The sequence below is a fragment of the Cupressus sempervirens genome, chromosome 5, assembly GCF_028749045.1.
Source record: "Cupressus sempervirens isolate cs-2001-9-10 chromosome 5, ASM2874904v1, whole genome shotgun sequence".
Classification (NCBI taxonomy): Eukaryota; Viridiplantae; Streptophyta; class Pinopsida; order Cupressales; family Cupressaceae; genus Cupressus; species Cupressus sempervirens.
The window spans coordinates 176,779,811-176,804,682 of NC_143122.1; positions in this window are offsets into that span (position 1 = coordinate 176,779,811).

Genomic DNA, 24,872 nt, shown 5'->3' on the forward strand with positions numbered 1-24,872 from the left:
CCCAAGAGTAAATTAGAAACTTAGACACCTTTGCAAGATGGTACCCAAGGGAGGCAAGAAAGTTAGCAATTCTCCCAGGAAAATATTTTTATGAAGAGATGATGATTACCTTTTAGGAGATCAAAGTCTTCGAAAAAGACATGTTGGGATTAATAAACTAACTCAGTGATGAACATGTTTAGCATGTTTGGGTAATATGATGAGGTAGAGGAGTATGCTATTTTCCCTTGTGAAAAATTAGAAAATTTGACCGTTGAATATGAGCCACTAGTCTAAGTCAATATTTAGAGGGTCTACCGGAGCGATCCAACCTTCAAGAATGACCCAAGTGAGCACAAACCTTTTTCCAGTGATTCTAACTCACTATAATAAAAAAAATTTGTAGAGTGAAAAACTCCAAGGCCATGTTAATTTCCTCTTCTTCATTTTGATATCACATATCAAGAAGAGGCTTTGTATGTTGCACTAGGTGGTGCCACCCCCAGTCTTTCTGGTCAACTATGTGCAATTATAGATGCTGGTGTGGGTTGCTAGCCTCAACATCATTCAAAAGGCCACTAGGGGTTAATATGAATGAAAGCCAAGTAAATATTTTTTAGATATTTTCTAGCTAGTTCACCTTTGAAAAGGGGCATAATCTTTGTACAAGGAGCATGAAGAGTCTCTCCTATAGATCCTCGCCATAGGCATGTATTTAGATGTTGGAAGGTGGTATATGCCCTTCACCCCTACCACAAGGTTTCTCATTGAGCATAAATGTTATTGAGTCCTTTGATTACAACAAAAATATAGGCACCCTCTAAGTGTGATGACATGGCTGTCTAAGGTGAACGCATGCAGATAAGTTGCAAGACAAAGGTTTTTGCTTCCTATGCCATTTTTGGTTATAAGGATAAAGAGTGTCTTTTTTGTATCTTTAAACTGCCCAAATCATCCAAAAAAAAAAAGGTCAAGACTTCCCTATCCTTTCAAGTTGCTTTGTCCTCAATTGTATTGTTTGCAACTACTATTTGCATCCCTTTATCTGAGAAACAACTATTTTTACAAACCAACATGATGTCTGAATCTTAAAAAAAATGTCCATAATTTGCCTAAAATTTGAAAATCCTATCAGTTCTTTGTACAAAAACTATCAAAACTATTGAAAATCTCTTTAGAATAGTTGAAACTAGTCAGTTTGGTTCTTTCCTCACCTACAATTTTGCACAATTTCACTTGATAAAACACCTTGTTTGTGTTTTCTCATGTCATTTCCTAGGTTTCTTTGCAGAGTTGGTTGAGAATCCTTGCACATAAGTTTACCAAACACTAAAATTTTGAGTCAAAAACCTATCTCTACTGTCATCTATCAAATCCTCAAATGGCTCTATCCAAGTTCTTGTGTGAGAAAATAGGCTCCAAGTTTTTGTTCTAAAATCTCACCTAGTTCACTAGTTTTCTTCATGTGTCTTTGTGTGAATCATCTTATGGGCTTTTGTCCTAAAACTATCAAAATTTCTTTGTTGGGGTTGTTTTCTCACTTGGTTGTCTATATTTCTTCACCTTGGAGTCATTTCCTTGTGCAAAAACTATCCAAATTTATCCAAAACAATGAGCTATTCTATGCTCCCTCATCAAAACTTGATCCAAGTTTGATCTGTGTATAATATATTTATTCATTTCTCTGTCTACAAAAATGTCAAAATATAGTTTCTTTCTTAATTGACAACTTGTGATTTACACATGAACTAGTCTCCTCACTTGTTTGTCCTATTTTTTTCTCTTGTGTTTGTTATACCTTGCATCATGATAGTCATAACTCTTGGTTGTTCTAGCTACTTCTTAGACTATTTATACTTAGATATACAACATGCTTACTCACTTTGAGACTACATTCTAGTGTTATCCTAGTCTAAACTTTGCTTTTAATCATTGTCTCTAATTGCTGCTACAAAGAGTGGAAACTTGTTTACTCCCTATAAACCACGACGCAGTAGAGCTAGAGGTAGAAATCATAGCAGACATTGCTCCCAAATTTATACATAGTCTAAATCCAATGAAGATTCTTCAAGATCTCCTTCATCTGTTACTTTGCATAGTCTTTGAAGAACATTTTCCATGAAATTGCAACAAAATAGGAATACCTTGTATCAAGAGAATCTTGAAACTAATAGGACAACTACATCTTTCAGTAGAAAAATTGAGCATTTGTTCAAAGAAAACTTTTCAATCAACATATAATGAAACTTACAACACTCCTAAAATGGTTGATCAATAATAAGAAAATAGAGAGCATAGTGAAGGAAGAGATTACCAACAAAATGAAAGATTGAAAGATTCTTATAGCTATACCAATGAATATGGGGAAACTAAGAAAATACATTAAGAAGACATAGAGAAATCTCATAATGATAAAAACTTCTGGAAAATGATGGAAATCCTACTCCATGATGAGAAGGAGAAATGTTTCCTTAAACTAGCTCAAGAAGGAGCAAAGTTATGTCAAAACTTCAACGTTGAAACAATTTTTGCATAAGAAGAAGAAATTAAAACTTTCAAGTTGCACAAACAACTTCAAGTCATGCAAGAGCAATTGGCCCAAGTGATGCGTGACAAGGACAAACCAACCAAAACATACAAAATAGACACAATCAGCCCATTTCCTTTTGAAAAAGGCTTGGATATGCCTCCTTTCCCTCGAGGAGTTAAACTACCCAAATATGAAAAGTACTTAGGAACAACTAATCCCCAAGATCATTTGTGGGAATTTGGTTCTTTGTCTATGGAATTCATGCACAACCAAACATATCTTATGTGACTATTTCCATGAAGTGTAGGTGGTCAAGCTATGGAGTGGTTTTCAAGATTACCTCTTGGTATTAAAACATTTGATGAAATTTCTAATATGCTTATTCAGCAATATTCCCACAACATACAACATCTAGTTAACATACGAGATCTTTGTAATGTAAAACAAAAAGTTGGAGAACATTTTCTAAAGTTTTGCCAAACGTAAACCAAATACTCACAAAAGATTCCTAAAAGAGAGAATTGATATCTTCTTGGACACTCATTCACCTAAATTTGGGTATAAAATACAACTTCAAGGTCCACATACCTCACATAATTACACAAGCTATTATAGAATAGAGGAGTTCATGGTCAAAAAGGGTGAGATTGCCCTTCATAAATATCTCAAGAAAGGATCTACCTCTAGAAAAGATAAATCCAAGTATGTTAACAAGAATCAAGAGGTGGTACATGATGGAGTAGTTGATAACATTACTCCAAAACCTGATTAAAAAGGCTTTCAATCTCATAGACAACATCAATGCATCTAAAACTATTGACAAACACCCTCTAGATAACAAGATATTTAGGAACAAAGAAAATAATTCATCTTGGGGTCCTAAGAAAAAATGTGAGTATACACCTCTTGGTGAACCTTTAGATGTGGTTTACAAAACATTGCTTCAAAACAAGATCATTACTCCATTGGATAACTCTCATTGTTATGATCCACAACCATGACCTTTGTGGTGGAATGAGAACGTATACTATGAGTACCATCAGATTAAGGGTCACAAAACAATTAATTTTATTAATCTACATCACAAGGTTTAGGACCTAATCAATGATGGTGATATAGTTGTTGGTGGATATAAAAATAATTCATATCACAAAGCTTTTAAAGAACCATTTCCACCCTATGGAAAGGGAGAAAGCTCTATATAGAAAACCAAGAACAAAGTCAATTATACATACACCTATGATGATGGTGTGATCAATATGGTTGAACCCATGGACTCTGAATATTGTAATGTTATCAAAATTAAAGGAAAACATGAAACATGAAACCTAGGACTCCATTTGTCTTAAGAGGTGCTACATCCTCTACATCTGATCATGAATAATCACAATCTTGTGTCAATGTTTTTATGCACTCTCATGCCAAGATAGTACTCATAGGCCTTGCACCTTCTTCTCCTAAGATAGACCAACACAAACCTATTGTTGGTCCATCCAACAAGAATACGAAAACTACAACATCTTCCATAGTTACAAACTACAGTATGATCAAACAATTGCAACAGACAAATGCTCAAAGAATAATCTTTGAATTACTCAAAATATTGGCTAGACATGGGTAGATTCTAGAAAAATCCCTCATCAAGGAGAGCGTACCTCTAGATATTCTCTTGATAGGTTTCAATCAATGGTAGGTCACTTGACCTCACCTCATTATTTTTCTTTTTTTGAAGAGGATGATAATTCATTGAGTCATCCTCACAATCAACTGTTGCACATTGAAGTTATGATACATCAAAAACATGTCCTTCACATGCTCATTAATAATGGAGCTGGTCTAAACATCTATTTTTCTACTTTTCTCAAGAAATTGGGTTATCCTAAAGAATCTATTGATCCTCATTACAAAATAACCATCAAGTCATATGATCAAGTCAAGCATAAATCCCTAGGTCTTGTTGTGTTGCCACTTCGCATTGGTCCAGTAGAAAGACATGTTACCTATCATGTCCTTGACATTCCATTAGCATACAACATCCTATTAGAGGGGCCATGGATACATGAAATGCAAGCTATGCCTTCAACATACCATCAATGCATCAAGTTTCCATTTCACAACTCTGAAGTCACCATACCTACTAATACTAGCTACACCTATAACATGCTAAAATATACTAAAAAATTTGTCCCTAATAATAAGGAATCTATAGATCATCATGATGATAAGCTAAAACAAAAGGAGAAGTCCCTCAAATTGACATAAACTAGAATGGGCAAGTATCATATTAAACCTGTTCTATCTTTGATGTCTCTTCTTGATTCTCTCCGTCATTATGGGAGACCATCTAAAGTGAAGAGATATTTTGTGTTGTCACCTTAGAATAAATTAAATGGTACTTTTTCAAAGCTGCTACACCTCTAGAAGAGGAATATGAGGATAGAGTCATTTCTACATGGCTATACAAAGAAGAGACTCCCACTAATCTCATAGAACAATCTAACAAGATTACTTCTGAAAAGTATTGTCTAAGTCTTAGGATAATGAAATTCTTTGGTTACAAAGGAAATGGTCCAATTGGATGTAACAAAAATGGCTTGATTGATGCTATCAAAGTGTGATATCTAGAAGGTCTTATGATACAATAGATCTAGGTTTCAAGAAGATTCCCATTAATCTAGGGATTAATAAATTTATATTAGAACCTAAAATTTCATCTGAATGTGAGTCACAAACTGTGTTCGATAATCATGAAGATATCTTTGATGATGAGGATACTTTTTCTTGTCCAATTTTTTTAGTTCTTGCTAAGCTCTTTTTAGAACTAGATTACTTTGTACCACATGTTGGTATTGTGGATGTTGACAATGATTCTTTTGAAAATGCTACTGATATTCTTTTTATTCAAAAAGAACAAGGAGAGTCTAGTCATACTATAGTTGTTCAACATCTTTGCAAAAATTAAGATGATAACAAAAGTGGAGAATGGGTTCCCATCACTATTGGGGAATTCTATAGTCTAACTCCATGTAGCAAAAATTCTCAAGAGTATGAATTTAGTTCTCTCTTTGAGGAAACTTCAAACAAGGATGTTGATCAAGTTCATGTATATTAAAATTGGCTTGAAATAAGTGAGAAATCTTGAGTTAGGTTAGATGAGTCTCATTCTACTAGTGTCAATAGGTCTTCAATTAATGTCATTTGCACACAAAGGAATTTGAACACACCTTTGGATGAAGTCTCTTTAAGCCTTGAATTACTTATCAACACATTTTATGACTATACCATGAACACCATCAATCTAGCCACTTCTCTTTCACTCACTTATCTCGAGCTCATAGACTGGAACTCCAATGATACATCTAGTGAAGTTCCTATATTCCAAAATTATTATGATCTTGCTTGTTACTTAAATATTGTTGAACTAGTAACATCTTCCACTAGAGAAAAAAGTGTTAATATGATTGAATATGGCATCAAATATCTCACTCATACAATCAAAAAGAACAAAAATAGAAGGTTTGATTGTGAAAACCAAATTGTGGTAGTATCAAAACCCAAAATAGTAAAAATAAAAGATGTATCCAAAGGTGAAAACCTCTTTTAGGAACCTAAGGATGAGATATTTGATGCACTTCCTAGTCATTTTAAAGAGAGATCATTATTGTTGATAGAGCTAACATAGCCAATCAATTTGGTAACAAAAGAACAACCTCATATAATACACATTGCATAATCTTTATCTATAGAAGAAAAAGAGAAATTTGTTTCCTTCTTTCAAGAGAAAATATTAATTTTGCATGGACATACTCAAACATTCCAAGATTAGATCCTAGCCGTATAATGCATCATTTATCTATAGCACCAAGAGTAAAATTGGTGAAGAAAAAGATTAGGAAAATGCATCCTCATGTTGTATTACTTGTTAAAGCTGAATTGGAAAAGCTTTTAAATGTTGGTTTCATCTGTGCAATGGACTATGCTAAATGGATCTCAAACATTATTTTAGTCTCCAAACATGATAAGTCTATCTAGGTTTGCACATATTTCCAAGATCTCAATTTGGCATGTCGAAAAGATGATTTTTTTCTCCCCAATATCAATATGATGATGGATATGATAACAAGATATGAAATGTACTCACTCATGGACCATTTTTCTAATCATAATTAGATTAAAATTGCATTGGAAGACTAGGAGAAAACTACTTTCACTTGTGCATGGGCTACTTTCTATAGGAATATGATGCTATTTGGTTTGAGAAATGTTGGCACCACATATCAATGGGTTGTTACAATAATCTTGCATGAAATGATGCATATGACAATGGAGGACTATGTTGATGACACCTTGGTCAAGAGGAAACAATGCAACACTCATCTACAAGATTAGGGACATATCCTAGATAACATGGAAAAATTTAGTCTTAGATTAAATCCCAAGAAATCTGCATTTGGACCCAAAAAAGGTTCAAGCAATCATGGAAATGCCTCCACCCTATAATATTAGTCAAATGAGGGGGTTGCAAGAAGACTTCAATCCATTCGTAGATTCATCTCATAGTTGGCAGATAGGTCATAGCCTTTTACGAAGACTCTGCATGAAGGTCTAAAATATGACTAGAAGAAAGACTGTGATTAGAGTTTAATGCAGATCAAACAATATCTTGCTAATCCACCAATCCTGATGCCTCCTATTTTTAGGAAGCCTCTCATTTTGTATATCTTAGCAATAAAATCATCTCTTGGTATCTTCCTAGCTTAGGGGGACAATGATAACAAGGAGAATACCATATATTATCTTAGTCATACACTAGTCTCTTATGAGATGAACTATAATGCCATTAAAAAGGCTTTCTTGGCAATGGTCTTCACTTCGCAAAAGTTGTGACACTATATGTTGGTGCATACTACATGACTAATTGCTAAAATTGACCCCTTGAAATACTTTCTTAGTAAGGCGGCTCTAATAGGTAGACTAGCTAAATGGGTCATCATTCTTAGTGAATTTGACATTGAATATGTTAAAAAAAGGCTATCAAAGGATAGGTAATTATAGATCAACTAGAAGATGCACCAATGAAAAGTCTTCTTTTACTGAATATTGATTTCCTAAATGAATCTATCTTATTGCTAACACACCAAACATGGATGATGTTCTTTGATAGCTCCTTCACACAAAAGGGATCTGATGTTGGACTCTTATTCATAACACCATAGAAGTACTTGTTGCCTAATGTATACAAGATCTCATTTCCTTATACAAATAATATTTTAGAATATGAAGCATTAATCAATGACATTAAAATTGTAGTCAAGTGGAGAGTATATCAACTAAATATCTTTGGTGATTCACATCTCATAATCAATCAGGTCAATGATGTGTATTGGACAAAGGATGATAAATTGATACCTTATTAAAGAATGGTTGATGACTTATAGAAATACTTTGCACATATCATCTTTCAACAAGTTTCATGGGTGGATAATACGATGATTGATGCAATGGCTAATCTTGTTTCCATGCTGTAGATGCATAAGAATGATTTCTGACATGAATTCTTGGTGGAGACATTACTCTACCCTGCCTATAACTCACTTGAATCTTAGATGATCTATTCTATTATAGGACACAATTTTTCCCACTACCATCATGTCTATTCTTACCTATGTGACCAAATAGTTTTGTATAATCTAACTTAGAATTAAAAATGTCACCTAATATGTAGTGCATCATAGTATGTCATCATTATAAATTACTTATTTAGGAGAGTTCTTGATAGAACACTCCTTAGGTGTCTAGAATCTAATGAGCCCAAACACACATTAATCAATTTACATGAGAGCATTTGTGGATCTCAGTCTAATGGCTTAACACTACTCATAAACTTGTTAGAGCTAGTTGTAAGGAAACTTGGCAATAAGAAATATAATTGTTTCCACATAACCCATAATAAATCTAAAATAAACATGGAATTAAAATCCACATGCAAGAGAATAGACAACATACCCACAAAAATTGTGACACAAGATATACCCTGGGAAACCCTCATTGAGGGAAAAACCCAGCCTCCAAAAGCATCCATCACCATGTATTATTCAGCAAAAAATAACATTTCCATACAACCATGGAAGCCTTCATGGCCATAGCCACAACCGAGAAAACTATGTGAACAAGCATGAATCTACACATCCCATGCCATGCTTTCAACCTTCACAAATGCTCCCTTGGCTAACCTGTCAAGCCTTGTCCCGCTTGACTCTTGCCTTTTGTCTTCTCCTTGTCACTCTTTTTCTCTCTCACTCTCTACAACAACTACCCTTGTGGCTACTTATATAGTAGCAAGTCCCACAAAACCACCAAGTGGTATTACATAAACCATGTGCTAAAACCATGTGCTACCTAACCCACTGGCCCCACATTTAATATTGGACATTTAATTCTTTTCCCCCAATATTAAATAATTACATGAAATATTTTCACAATGTTACAATACAACTCATCAAAAATATTCCATGGGAATCTTTACATGTTGCACGTCCATCTAGGTACAACATTACATAATAAAATAAAATAATAAAATATAACAATATTATGCAATGTGTGTAACACCCATTATCTCAACAAGCTCCCACTTGTTGTATACATTGCATAGGGTCAATCCATAGCCACATAAATGAACAAGGGAACAATCCCTCCCAGCACATCCACCATCATGGATCAAAATAAACCAAGTGCTCCATCCTGGTACCCGCAATAAAATCAAAGTATCCAGCATCTCAAACAGGAATGATCTCACCTCCTATTATGCCACTACCACTGGACATACATAGAAGCCATCCAAAGAGAAAGTCACCCAACCTGTTGCATTAGAAGATCATAAAATCCTGTACCAACTGAAATTCTGAGCACAAAAACCTGATCCAAAAGTAATCACATGTATCCGTAGTTGTCAAAATATCCATAGCCAAAATAGCACCCACAGTAAGTGCCAAACCCATCCAACTATCCATACCTCAAAGGTATAACAAGTGAACCTTATATCACCGACATATCCAATCTATAACCTGCAATCATAAGCCTCAAGAGCAATACCTGCCACATATATACCAAGAATCTCCCACTGCAAAGGATAATGTCAAATCTATAACCAATCCACTCACAACATCTCAAAGAAGTGAATCCATGTAGTATCAAAGACATCCACAATACATAATCCAATATCCTACAAGAATAACTCTCATAACAAATCTCCAATAGTCTCTCAAATTCTCCACAACCAACAGAGGAAAGAGATAAAGGAATTACCATGTCATCTCTCACATGACATACATGAGCACAAACCAGTGATCACAATCTCTAACCAATCTCAAATCCAATGTAGGCAAAATTGAACATCTAGGAAGATAACCAAGACTAGAGAAACCATGCAAATCATAACCTGTATCATGTCCTTCTACACACACCTCTAGATGTAAACTGTGAAAGTTAGATCTCCTTCATAAAACCCCAACAAAAAGCCTCAACAACACCCAAAGCATACCATATAACTAATCATGGATGTAAGCCTCTCACAAGAAGATCAAACTCATAAACCATTCCTATATCAAGGAATAACCATTCCTAATCCAAGGAATATGCCCAATATAAAACCATCTCCCAAACTCAACCAGCATAACAACATATGCACATGGAGATAACCAATGCTAAACCATCTCTCAAATGAACCCTCCAGAACTAACTCATGTACCATAGCTCAAGATCCATATCCATGAAAGACAAGCATAAATATAATGCAACTAAGAGAAAACAATGGGCTATACCTCTCAAGTAGCAAACCGCCGAGTAGACCAAGAGTGGGGAATGAGAATTCTCATCAAGATACCCAAGTCTCCAACCAAGACTCATCTAAGAACAATCTCCTCTCAAGTCCATATTAGGTGACTGCCCCTTGGACTTCCTGCTGAAACCATCACCCATCCCAACAAATACTTCTCTAATCCAAGAGAAATCAGCATCACCACCGTCTCTAAGTATCCATGAGCACCTGTAACCAATCAATCCATGCCAACTCCAAATGCAACATAGCAATATCATGAAGTATCCAGCTTATGATCAGTGTACTCAATACCAAAAAACTAAACCGAGATCAATGTCAAAGTTCCAACCATGGCCTTAGGAACATAAACATGACAACATGATCTTACCATCTCAACTAAAGAGATAACATGCTCCATATGAACATACTATAACATGTCACAACTCTAAACGCGTATCAAGAGTATACCATGACATAATAATGAAACCATCCTCACACCAAGGATAACATGCCAAATAAAAGCATAAACCACACCTTTGCCAAAAACCCTGTAAGTCCTCAAGATGCAACCATCTCCACACACCATGAAGAAAACCATCTCCACATAACAGGAAGAACCATCTCCACATACCATGAAGATAGCCAAGAACTCCATGAGTCCTCAAGATCTAACTATCTTCATACCACGAAGATAACAAGTGCACCATGCAAATGTCAAAGACACTTCTGCAGCAACAGGATCTATGACAAACCTCCAACATCTGCAAACACTCAATAAACAAATCAATGCCAACAACTCCCACTCAACTATGGTACCAAGTCACCTATGGCATCATAAAATCCATCCTCTCCAAACCAAGAAGATATAAATCAAACCAGGAACTAATCCTGCACTGTCACCCCATCACTGTCACAAGCTCCTAGTAAACTGTGTATCCAAGCTATCCCTGACATAATGATGAAAAAACCATCCTCTAACCATGAGAATCAACCAAGGCATCAAACCATCAAAGAACTCAAAGTGCACATCATGAGCTCCTCAAAAGAAACCAAATAACCATGATCCTCAACCAAGAAGATATACCACCATAACTGAATCAAAAAATCCAAGCTAATGAACATCAAGGATGTACCTGTATAACCAATCATGTCATGCCAAAATTCATGACACCATGATCACATCCATGAACTGAGCATCTGTCTCTCAATATGTCCAACCTGTCAGCATAGTCAACCACAATCCTCTACCATGACTGTACCTGGTAACAACATCTCATCCCTTCTACATGAAGATAAAATAATGTGACTTAGGACATAAAAAACCCAAATCCAAGCCACCAATCTGAATATGCATCAATAATGAAAGATCAATGGGCAAAGACAACCCATAACCAAGCTATAAATGCAACTTGTAAGTATAGACCACTTACAACACTACACAACTTGTAGATCCAACAAGTCATCATACATATCCAAATCCAAACACGGATAACCATATCATCATGAGACCAATCTAAAATATGAACTGAGTATACAATGACATCAAATCTTAAATTTCCAATGCCATAAACTCACAATGTTACCATAGTCAAAATATATCTATAAACTATTCAGATAAATATATCAACAAATAAAACATGCCAAACCTATATCAAATTTGAACCAATGTGTAGAGCTCTCCAAGAGCTTTCTGTTGACTACTCGAAGTCCAAAATCCGACTCCGTATGCCCAAGTTATGCCCTAATCCGTGCTCAAAATAAATAACATCTGACTTTAGGGCTCTGAAAACTTAACAAAATTTTAAAATTATAGAACCAAACCTACACCATGTTGTAGTTCTCTAAATTAGCTTTCCAACGCCTATAAGAACTCTGAAATCCGATATTCTGAGAGAAAGTTATGGCCATTTTACTAAGACAGTCTTTTTACCATTTTCAGTACGATTTTTCATTTTTAATTTTTCAGTGACGAAAATTCTGACGGGATTAAATTTGACGGCCATCATGGGCTGAAACCAAAAAACTCTTTCATTTCCTCTGAACATGGCCAAACTAGGGCATATTATATATCAAAATTTATGAAAATGTCGACCCGAATCCAATGGTGAGGTCTGTTTTTACCCAGGAGGTCATTTTTGCAAGCTACCCCCCAAAACCCTCATTTAAATGAAACATCCGAAAAAATCTTTTTGTCCAACAATTTCCCATGCCCAAATATTTTAACATCCCATCATAACAGCAAATCCAAAGCCGTCAAATCTGCAATAATTATTCATATATCTTGCCCCTTTCTTTTATCCTCTCATGCATTCCCATGGATTCAATCTAGGGTTACAAATAATAAAACCATAGCTCTAATACCACTTGTAAGGAAACTTGACAATAAAAAATATAACTGTTTCCACATAACCCATAATAAATCTAAAATAAACACAAAATTAAAATCCACATGCAAGAGAATAGACAACATACCCACAAAAATTGTGACACAAGATATACCCTAGGAAACCCTCATTGAGGGAAAAACCCAGCCTCCAAAAACATCCATCACCATGTATTATTCAGCAAAAAATAACATTGCCATACAACCATGAAAGCCTTCATGGCCATAGCCACAACTGAGCAAACTATGTGAACAAGCATGAATCCAAACATCCCATGCCATGCTTTCAACCTTCACAAATGCTCCCTTGGCTAACCTGTCAAGCCTTGTCCCGCTTGACTCTTGTCTTTTGTCTTCTCCTTGTCACTCTTTTTCTCTCCCACTCTCTACAACAACTACCCTTGTGGCTGCTTATATAGTAGCAAGTCCCACAAAACCACCAAGTGGTATTACATAAACCATGTGCTAAAACCATGTGCTACCTAACCCACTAACCCCACATTTAATATTGGACATTAAATCTTTTCCCCCAATATTAAATAATTACATGAAATATTTTCACAATGTTACAATACAACTCATCAAGAATATTCTATGGGAATCTTTACATGTTGCACGTCCATCTAGGTACAACATTACATAATAAAATAAAATAATAAAATATAACAATATTATGCAATGTGTGCAACACCCATTATCTCAACACTAGTTACTATTGGCTGAAAATAGAGCAAGAGGAAATTCAATACACCAAGTCCTATAAAAAATGCTAGCTCAATGGAAATCTAATTCATGCTTTATCTAGGGAGCTAATTTCATCTATCATCCTTTGGCCATTTCAATAATGGGCCTTTGATTTAGGAGGTCAGATTCATCCTTCATCTTCAAATGGACACAAATTCATCTTCATAGCTACAAACTATTTCACTAAATGAGTGGAAGTTGTCCCTCTTTCTAAGGAAAGTGGTAAAATTTTAGCTCTATTCATTCCTAACTACATCATATGCAAGTATGGTGTACCATCCTCCATCATTAGTAACAATGGGGGATAATTTAAAAATGAAGTTCTTAAGGTGTTGTGGTCAAAATTTTGAATCAAGCAGCATTGGTCTTCTATATATTACCCCCAAGGTAATGGACAAATAGAAGCATCCAACAAGGCTATCCTTAAGATCCTACATTGCATAGCCAATAAATCTAGAAGGGACTAGTACCTTTAGATTAATCCAACTTTTAGGCTTACAGAACTAGCATCAGAACACCAATGGGAACAATGCCCTTTGCTTTGGTATACAGAGCGGATGTCGTGCTTCCTATTAAGGTCAAGATTCCTACTTTGAGAATCTCTATGAAAGACCTCATCACGGATGATGACTACAAAATATCTTAGCTTCAAGAGCTAGAATTTGTAGATGAATGTTAACAAGTGGTGTGTGATCATCTTTGAGCTTATCAAAAGCATATGTCTAAAAGCTACAACGAGAAAGTGAAACCATGTGACTTTCAAGTAGGTGACCTCATCCTAAGGGAAAAAACTAAGAATTAGAAAAAAAGGATCTAGAAAGGGAAGTTTGAGCCTAACTAGCTTGGTCCATACATAGGTACTACAGTGTTTGGACCCAAGGCTTATCAACTTTCAACAACTGAGGAAGAATCACTCAAGGATCCAATCAACACTCTCCATCTGAAGTGGTTTTACAGATGTCATGCTTTCAAAAGCTCTTTGTACATATTTAAAATTCCTAAAAAAATCTATTAAAACCTAGTAATATGTGCCTTAATAAAAAAAATCAAAAATACAAAAATACCAAAAAATTTGAAATTTTGAAAAATGCAAAAAAATTAAAAATTTGAAAAATACAAAAAGAAAAGAGGAAAATTAAAAAATACAAAAACAATTGAAAGACCGAAAAAGTGTCATTGATGAAAACCTAGCAAATAGGCATCATGGTAGAAAAAAAAAAGAATCTTTACCAAGAAGGTGAAAACTTGGTAAACAGGAACCTCTTGTTTCAAATGCTTCATGTTGCAGCGCATCTTCTGGCTCTTGTATAGTTGCTTTCCTACTTTCATTTGTTGATTTTGCTCATGTGTCCATGGATTGAGTCTTGTCATAATCTCAAGGGAAATTCCCTATAGTGTCATAAAAAATCTCTTAAGTGTTAGTCACCAGTTGTTCTAACTATGTTTGTCTACTATTGCCTAGCTCCTATAGAAATTCCTCTCGAAGAAGATCTCTTTCACATTAATCACCAGTTGTTCTAATTACATCTACCTACTATCACTTGAGTCACAATAGATATTCCTCTCAAAGAAGATCTCTTTCACATCAGTCACTGGTTGTTCTAATTGTGTCTGCTTGATGTTGCTTATCTCACAACAAAGATTCCTTAGAAAGAAATTCTCTTAAGCTTCAATCACTAATTGTTCTAACTGCATTTGCTTACTATCACTTAGTTTTCTACTAAGTTTTTTCTCAAATGAAGATTCCTCTTTGATGTCAGTCACCAGTTGTCCTAACTGAGTCTATCTACTATCATCCCCCTACTAAAGAGATTTATTTTGCATATGTTCTGAACATCGATACTCAACATCAATCCTATGACACAAAAACTGAAGTAAAAACATTGAACTTGTTTGAGATATGTTGAGCTTTTTTGTGTTTGTTTTTCTTTTTTCTTTATCATTCCCCTTCGAGCAACTCGATGATGTCTCTTTTAACTAGAGAAGCAAAGACTGGGGCATGATCTTTTCTTTGTTTTCTTCTTTTTGGTTTAGCTCCAATGATCTGAAACATCGATATAAAAGGGGCATCCACTATAAGAGCCTCTATCTCATATTGGATGGTCATGTGTACTTCAACTTCTTTTATATAGATAATTCAGTGAGCTTGGTTCTTTTCTTTGCTTGTTTGAGTGAATTTTCTATGCTATAGTAAATATTGATACTCATCCTATTAAGTGAACATATGTGTTACTGTGAGTATACTTACGTAATTTTGTCTCAGGTTATGAATGTAAGGGTCATTGTGGATAGAATATTTACTAAATAGTTAGCATAAGAATGATCTATTGTGTTTCTAGTGTGTCTTCATGCAAGAAACATTTTGGTCATCCTAGTATTTATGCTTTGATGCTTATGTTAACTTGCTACATTAAAAGGGATAAATGTTCTAGTCATTTTGGCTTCTTGTGCGTTAATGTTTACATTTAATCATGATAAAACTAAGACATATGTCATATTCATATTTTCATGATTGCAATGTCAGTGTGAATTGTATGACATTTGCAAGTCTAACTAAACACTTGATGATGATAACTTTATGAGTTCAATAACTAGACCTAGGGATACATCAAATATAGGGTTTCATTTCATACTCCACTTGTACAAAAGTACATTTCAATGTCTACTTTACTTGAAACTTTTAGGATGTGAGGTTGTTGGTTTATTAAAAGTATCATATTTTCATCTTAACTACACAAGTGATTGATTAATCACACTCTTAGTTGATTCGGCTGCTCTAAACTCATTTTTGGTATCAAATTTGAAATATGGCACACTTAAACAACTCAAATTCATACTTAAAGCTTTTGGGACAGACGCAATTTAACACTTGTGCAGTCCATCTTACTAATACTTTGTGGTCTTGGAATATTATCAAATCACATCTTTCTTCAAATGTTCCAAATTTCTCAAAATGTCAAATATGGTCAACTTTGTTCAACCAAAGTCAAACATGGTCTTTTGGACCTCAAAACCATTTTGAATCAACTCAAAATTTTCTTCATACTTTTCTAATCTATTTTACATTCTTCTAAATCTCTGATCACACACATGTCTCACAATATATGGCTCTGCATCACTGTTCTGGTGTGTCATCTTTCAATTTTTCTCTCAAGGGGGTAGGATGATTACATCATTAAATCTTTCAAAATTAGCTTCTGAATATAATTTCCTAATCACTAGGGGCATCTTTGTTCCCTCTATCTAGCATCATATGTCATCTATCTCATCTTTTGATCAGATGATCACACTTATAACAGTCCTTGTCATAGTTTGATGGACAGGCATCAAGAAAATCTAACCCTAACTCTTGAGAATTAAGTTTCATTCTAAGGATGATTCTATGGCACATGATTAATTATTGTTAGCTTTTTATGGAGTAGTATTCGGATGTTTTCTCTAGACTCTAGAGTATTAAGCTCTATTCTAGAGATAGTTATGTTTCTTACTAAGAATTAAGCTTTGTGTTGGAGATAATTCTAAATTCTTGCTTCCAATCACTATTTAATGGACATGTATCAAGGAAATATAACCTTGACTCTTGAGAATTAAGCCTTGTTCTAGGATAATTCTATGAATTGTGAGAAATCATGTTAGCTTCTAATGGACAGATATCAGGGCAATCTAACATTGACTCCTAAGATTTGAGTCTCATTTTGGGAACAATTCTATGAAGTTAGATAATCTTTGTTCTTTTATATTGGTATCTAGGTGTTCTCTTCTAGATTCCCTAAGGCTAAGCTTTGTACTGGGGATAACCTTAAAAATCTCATCAATTGGTCTCTATATCATCAATCTCAAAACCAATCTCACTTCTTGGTCTATATTCTCAGACTTCTAATTTCTTTGAATCAATGTGTTACTCACACGTTCATTCAAAAAGAGGCAAATGTAATACCCCTAAATTGGCACATTGGTATGTTGAACAAATTTTGGTTTATTGATCTTACCTAAAGTCCTATTATACTAGGCAATTCTTTATTTAATTCCTAAATGTTGACTCAAATTAGCTAAATTAAACCTATCAATTTAATTAATTTAATTATAAGTCCTAGTACTTAAATTAAATTAAATTTGCCTCTTTAGCTAATATACATGAGGAATTAAATATATTTGATTTAATTAAATATCCTCATTCTAATTATTAAATTTAATTATTTAATTAATTAAAATATTCAATTATTGAAATTAATTATTTAATTAATTAGAATATTCAATTATGAGGTCATATTTAGTTTCATTAAATCAAATATCTTCTCTAATATTCTCTCTTCAGTTTAGAACTAGAATCATTGAGTTGACTGAAATCGAAAAAGGAATTAAACCAATTAACTCCTTATTCCCCTCAAAAGAAATCAGTTAACTTCCTTTTCATAAGGAAACTTTCTATTCTGACTAAATCTTCTTTTGTCAAATCTATTCAACTTTGGTCAACCAAAGTCAAACAAGGTCTTTTGGACCTCGAAATCACTCTAAATCAACTAAAAAATTTCTTGATTTTTTTTTGATCTATTCTACATTCTTTTGAATCTTTGATCACACATGTATCTCCCAATCTATGGCTTTGCATCACTATTTTGGTGTGTCATCTTTCCATTTCACACCCGAGGGGGTAACATTCTTCTGAATCTTCGATCACACATGTATCTCCCAATCTATGGCTTTGCATCACTATTTTGGTGTGTCATCTTTCCATTTCACACTTGAGGGGGTAGGATGAATATATCATTGAATCTTTCAAAATTGGCTTCTGAATATAATTTCCTAATCACTAAGGGCATCTCATTACTCAAGGCATCTTTGTTCCCCTTATATGACATCGTATGTCATCTATCTCATCTTTTGATAAGCTAATCACACTTATAGAAGTTCTTTTCATAGTTTGATGGATAGGTATTAGGGTAATCTAACCCTGACTCTTGAGAATTAAACCTCATTTTGGAGGATGATTCTACATCTCATGATTAGATATTGTTAACCTTTTTTGGACCAGTATTTAGATGTTCTATCTGGACTCTAGAGGATTCAGCTTCATTCTAGATATAGTTATGTTTCTTGTTGAGAATTAAGCTTCATTTTGGAGATAATTCTAAATTCTTTCTTTCAATCACTATTTAATGGACATGTATTGGGGCAATCTAATCCCAAATCCTGAGAATTAAGCCTCATTCTGGGGATAATTCTATGAATCATGATTAATCTTGTCAACTTCTAATAGATAGGTATCGAGCCAATCTAACCTCAACTCCTGAGAATTGAGTCTCATTCTGGGAAAAATTCTATGAAGTTTGATAATCTTTGTTCTTTGATATCAATATCTAGGTGTTCTATCTAGATTCCCTAAGGCTAAGCTTCATTTTGGGGATAACCTTAAAAAGCTCATTAATTGGTCTGTGTGTCATCAATCTTGGAACTAATCTCACTTCTTGGTCTATATTCTCAGACTTATAATTTCTTTGAATCAACATGTTTCTCACACATTCATTCAAAGAGGAGAAAATTTAATACCCCTAAATTGGCACATTGGTATGTTGAACCAATTTTGATTTATTGATCTTACATAAAGTTTTAATGTACTAGGCAATTCTAATTTTGATAATATCTACTTGACCTAAGTGTCCAATGTAGAAAATCATTAATCTATAATAATCATACACTTTATTTAATTCCTAAATGTTGACTCAAATTAGCCAAATTAAACCTGTTAATTGAATTACAAGTCCAAGTACTTATATTTTATTAAATTAAATTAAGCCCTTTAGCTAATACACACAAGGAATTAAATATATTTGATTTAATTAAATATCCTCATTCTAATTATTGAATTTAATTATTCAATTATGAGGTCATATTTAACTTTTCAAATCAAATATATTCTATTATATTTTCTCTTTAGTTCAGAATTGGAAACATTGAGTTGACTGAAATTAGAGAAGGAATTAAATTAGTTAACTCTTTATTCCACTCAAAAGTAATCCATTAACTTCCTTTTCATAAGGAAACTTTCTATTCTAACTCAATCTTCTTCAATCTTGACCATTCATTCTATTTGATCCTAACTGTTGATGAAATTCTTGAATTCTATTTAAGAAACCCTCAATCTCTTATTTTTGGGGATGCACATGAATAGTATCAAACTTATGCTGAATTTGTTACCTCAATTACTCTTGCATTCTTATCTTATTACTTTCATATTTACAATTTTATATAGATTAAATGGACACATCTAGATTAAATTTCTCAGTTTGTTCTTAGATTAAATGTATACATCCAGTTTAATCTTGCATATCATCTAGCTTAGAAGAAATCCTTCGTACTAGTGGTATGGTTGTCAAGAGTTTACAACAAAATCCAATTAGTTAGAAGGAAACAAATCAATTTGTAGTATCATTTTGAATGGACAATTCCATGTTCATCTAGGGATGATTCTCACATGTAAGGATCATGTTGAAGTGTGGTTAATTTTAGAGGCCCATAATTAGTATAAATAGTTATGTGTTGTCATCAATGCCAAAGGGGGATATTATTAACCCCAACTTATAATGTAATCAATAATTGTATGAATGTATGTAAAAGAGTCTTATCAGTTGTTATGTTGTCATTGATGTCAAGTCTTAGTTTGCTAGAAATTATGGTAATTTAGTAGAGTGACATATCATTAGATTTATGAAGAGGATTTGATTGATAATGATGATTTGAAGAAAGTATGTCGAAGAAAAATTTGATAAGTATGGTATTCAATGGGAACTTAACGAGTTGGATAGTGATAATGTAATGTTGGCTTGATTATTTTACAATTAGGTAATATTGTAATGTATTGAGCAACCCAATCTTAACAAGGTGACAAGGTTAAAGAAGGAAGACATTATTTTTTGAGTGACTATAGTATTGGCCAAGTAGTTGGAAAAATTAAGTTGAAAACTCAATTTTTCTTAAGAAATTCTAGCATTTCAACTGAGTTCTATATTACCCAAGTGAAATGTTATGTTTATCGAGTAATAGCTAGAGGAACATAAGTGTTGTTGGTGTAAATCAATATTCAATATTTACACTTAAGTTTACTTAGGTTAATGCATTATTTTATTATTGATTAGGTTAGACACCTAGGAGTTTTCCTACTCATATGAGTTGTCATGTTGACAACATAGAAGTAATCAACTCTAATTTAGCACATGGTGTCTACAACACTGGAGTTTGTATAATTAACTAAGTTGTCATGTTGACAACACAGTTATTCACACTCTTAATTAAGAACATGGTGCCTAAAACATAATTTTATGTGACACACCTTTGTAGGCTTATCCTCTCATCATTGCACTAACTCTTGTGCTTAATGGAGGATAATCCACTCTTGGTGGAAATTTTCTTAGTTGGGAGGCTTATCATATTGCTAACTCCTAAACATTCTAGAAGCATTCTAGAGGCCTTTATATTTAGGAAACCCCTAGTGTGTATGTACATCAATTAAATGTTATATTATTATTCTAATCAGACTTTGTTGGTCCATTCTGTGTTAATGCTTGAGTTCCTTGATCTTGGGTGATTTTTTCTTAAGGAAAATTCTTACATGGTATCAGAGCTGAGGGACTTTCTCTTCACATAGCCATTGAAGACCATCTTGTTGCTTCACCTCTTGGAGGACCTCGACTCAGATCTAGAGTTTCATAGTCATTGGGAGCATCTAGAGCCAAAGTGGACCTCATCATTGCGTCTAGAGCATCAGTTTGATGAATTTTGACTATAAATTTGCCTACCCTAGGCTATAGTCAAAATTGAGGCAATTTTTTCTTCCAAACTACCAACCAAAGGCCCAATTTGCAGTATTTGATATGATCATTTTTTAGATTTGAAAAAAAAAAATCTCTACCATTTCTATTAGAAATTTTCTACGATTTTCAAATTATTCTATAGTTTTTGGATTTGTTTGTTTGGAAAAAAATTGCCTATCAAGCCTACAGACAATTTTTTTTGTAGGAACCATGTGGTCAAATCCCAACCCTTGTAGGATATTCAGTAAAATATTCCATATTTTGACAACCACAACCAAACTAGTGATTTACCAAACCACACATGAATATTCCATTAATATCACACATTGGCTAGCATCTTTGAAATTCATAGTTTCTCACAAAGCCCCAATAGCCTCAACTTCATATTCCCCACTGTAACTTTGTGTTTATAAACACTCATTACTCTTTCCCACAATGAATGTAGTATTATTAATCCCCCACAGGCACCAAATTTTGTACTTTCGACTTTGCTATGGGAATGAGCACCCTTTTGGATTTTTACACTATTGCCAATTTTTATAGTCCAACTACCAGTCGTTAAAACTTGCTGCCTCCTCCTACCATGTGGTGAAAACCCATCCAATCAACTAGAGGCTGGGCCACATGTCCTCCATATGGTGCCACACTCCAAAGCAAACCCCAACCCACCTAGTTAGTGGACAACAACCATCTTCCATGTACCCTGCCTTATCAAAAAACACATCTACCACATAGATGATGTATGAGACACATCTTTAGAAATCTATATAGTCCATACACTGATATCACCTACCATGTCACTAGGGGACTACTTTTTTTGCTGACATCATCTAGTTACATGATCATTTTACCATCATCTACAGGCCAAACTGCATTGTTGTAACAATCATTTGGACGTCAAATTTAACCTGATAGCTTGCTGCTCAGACCCTTCTTCATAGTTAGTTTTGATTTGACAGTCCAACTTCAAGATGCCATATCTAAGTCATTCGGTCTCTAAATCAAGTGCAATTTTTTGTTTTTGTCTAAAATTTACTAAATTTTTTTGCGGTGCTACTATTCTCTAGTTTTGGTGCATGGATTTGTCAAAATTTTTGTTTTTTGGTGATTGCACCTATCCAATCCTACATTTTGCAACTTCAAACGCTTCGTACAGGCTCATCTAGACACATTTTTAGGTTCCATTTTTTTGAAAGTGCTTAATTTTTTTTCTACTTTCCAAATTTGCAATGATATTATAGGGTTGTATGGATAGAAATATCACTTTTAGAATCAGGTCCTTTTTTGCATTATATTGCCTTGATTATACTTCAAAATGGTTGTAGATCTAAGCTACATTTCGAAGTACTAGATTTGAACTCTAAAAGGAGGTTGTAAATAGAAAAATTAGAAGCCCACTCTTGTCCATTTTGAAAAGTGGCTTATTGTAAACACACTTCATATAAAGTGCCAAAAGTATCACTTTTGGGGGGTTCTTTGATTGAGTGAATAGGGGGATGTATCTTATGTTCATTTGTCTCTCTTTCTCTCTTGTGCTCTTTTAATTTTTTGTATCATGGGTTCACCTAAAACTCCACTTTTAACTTCACACAATTATACTATATGGAAAGATATTGTATGGAGTAGAATAATGGGACAAGGTTTAAATCTATATGTTGATGGTACAATTGTAAAACCCACTAATGTTGCTGCACAAGTTGATTGGCAAGTTAAAGACAACCAAGCTTAAGGAATTATTATGAGTTGTTTTCATAGAGATCTCTTCTTCCATATTTACAGCTTTAAGGATGCCAAGAGTGCTTGTGAGAAACTTGAAGGTTTGGATGGTAAGGTGGATGAGGAAAAGGGATTCCAAATTGAGGATGATCTACTTCTATTAGATCTAAAGAATTTTGACACAATTCAAGACTATTTCAACAAGGCCAATGAATTGAGAGCACTACTTAGGGATTATGGTAATCCCATGAAGGATGATAGATTGATTCATTACATCTTGAAGAGGCTACCTTTAGAGTATGCATCTTTTTTTTTGAGTTACAACACTCACAGGTTAACCATAGGAAGTGCCTTCACTAAGCCTACATTTGATGCATTTGCAAAAATGCTGATGTTGGAACATTCCAAGTTGATAGATGTAGGAATTCTCACGTCATCAAAGACCAAAGCATTGGTGGCTAGTAATGAGAACCAATCAAATCAAGGAAAAAATTTCTACCAAAATCAAGAAAAAGTAGTGGAAACAAAATCACAATCAAACACAACAATATTCATCCTCACAACAAGGCAATTCTTCTTCCAACAAGAAGGGAAACAACAAGGATAAACTATTTTATGCATATTGCAAGAAACTGAATCATGATGAGAATCATTGCAAGACTAAGAGAATACATGAGTTGGAAAAATTACATAGGAAGAACAAAATCAATGTGCCAAATGCTTCCAAGGATTCAAGTCCATCCACTTCAAAGGAAAAAGGGAAAGCACTTATGGTGAGTTCAAGTTCTTTAGGGGAATGGATTCTTGACTCAGGTGCCTCATATCATATGGGTTCTTCAAAAGAAAACATTTCTTCATTGAAGCAATCTAAGGTACCTCACATCTTTGTAGGGGATGATACAAAAATAAAATTTGAAGGGAAAGGACAAGTTGAGATGGAAAATGGAGAGTTCAAAGATGTTCTCTATGTTCCTAACCTTAGCTCTAATCTCCTTTCAATTTACCAAATTATCACTCACTATGGAGGTGGCAATAAAGTTGAATTCCTTCCTATTTTAGTAATGGTGTGAAATCTTAAAGATGATTCATTGGTTGTAGTGAGTAAATTCAATCATGACACAAGGCTTTATTCCTTCTCCCACTTTGTTCGTAAGTCTCCTTTACATGCCTTGTTGACACAATCTCAATCACAAAGTAAATTATGGCATGAGTAGTATGGTCATCTTGCCTTCTGCTATCTTTATCAACTTAGCTCAAAAAATATGGTCAAAGGTCTACCTACAATCAACTTTTCTATAGGTGAATGTTCAACATGTTCAATAGATATGCATATAAAAGAGAAGATTGACAAAGGTAAGTCTTGGAGAGCATCAGTTGTTCTTGAGTTGGTTCACATGGTTCTAGTAGGCCCTTTTTCATTGACATCAGTTAGCAAGGGTCACTATATCCTCACTTTCATTGATGACTTTTCATGCTACACATGGTTCTACTTTCTTAATCACAAGAACGAAGTGTTTGATAAGATTCTACCCTTCAAGAGGCATGTTGAGAAGTAATCAAGTAAAGCCACCAAGGTTCTTTGTATGGACAATGAAAGTAGATACGTGAACTCAAGACTTAGAGACTTTTGTGAACTTGAGAGTATTGATCTTCAAAATCCTATCACATTTAGTCCACAAAGGACAAGTATAGTAGAAATGAGGATTAGAACTCTTAAGTCAATGGCAAATTGCACGATTCAAGCTAAGTCTCTTGATGCATCACTTGAATTTGAAGCTATAAGCAATGCCAATCACATCCTTAATAGGTCTCCTCATAATTTCCTAGATGGAATAACTCCTTTTGAGGCATGGTGTAGAATAAAACTAGTTGTGAAACACTTTAGAATTTTTGGTT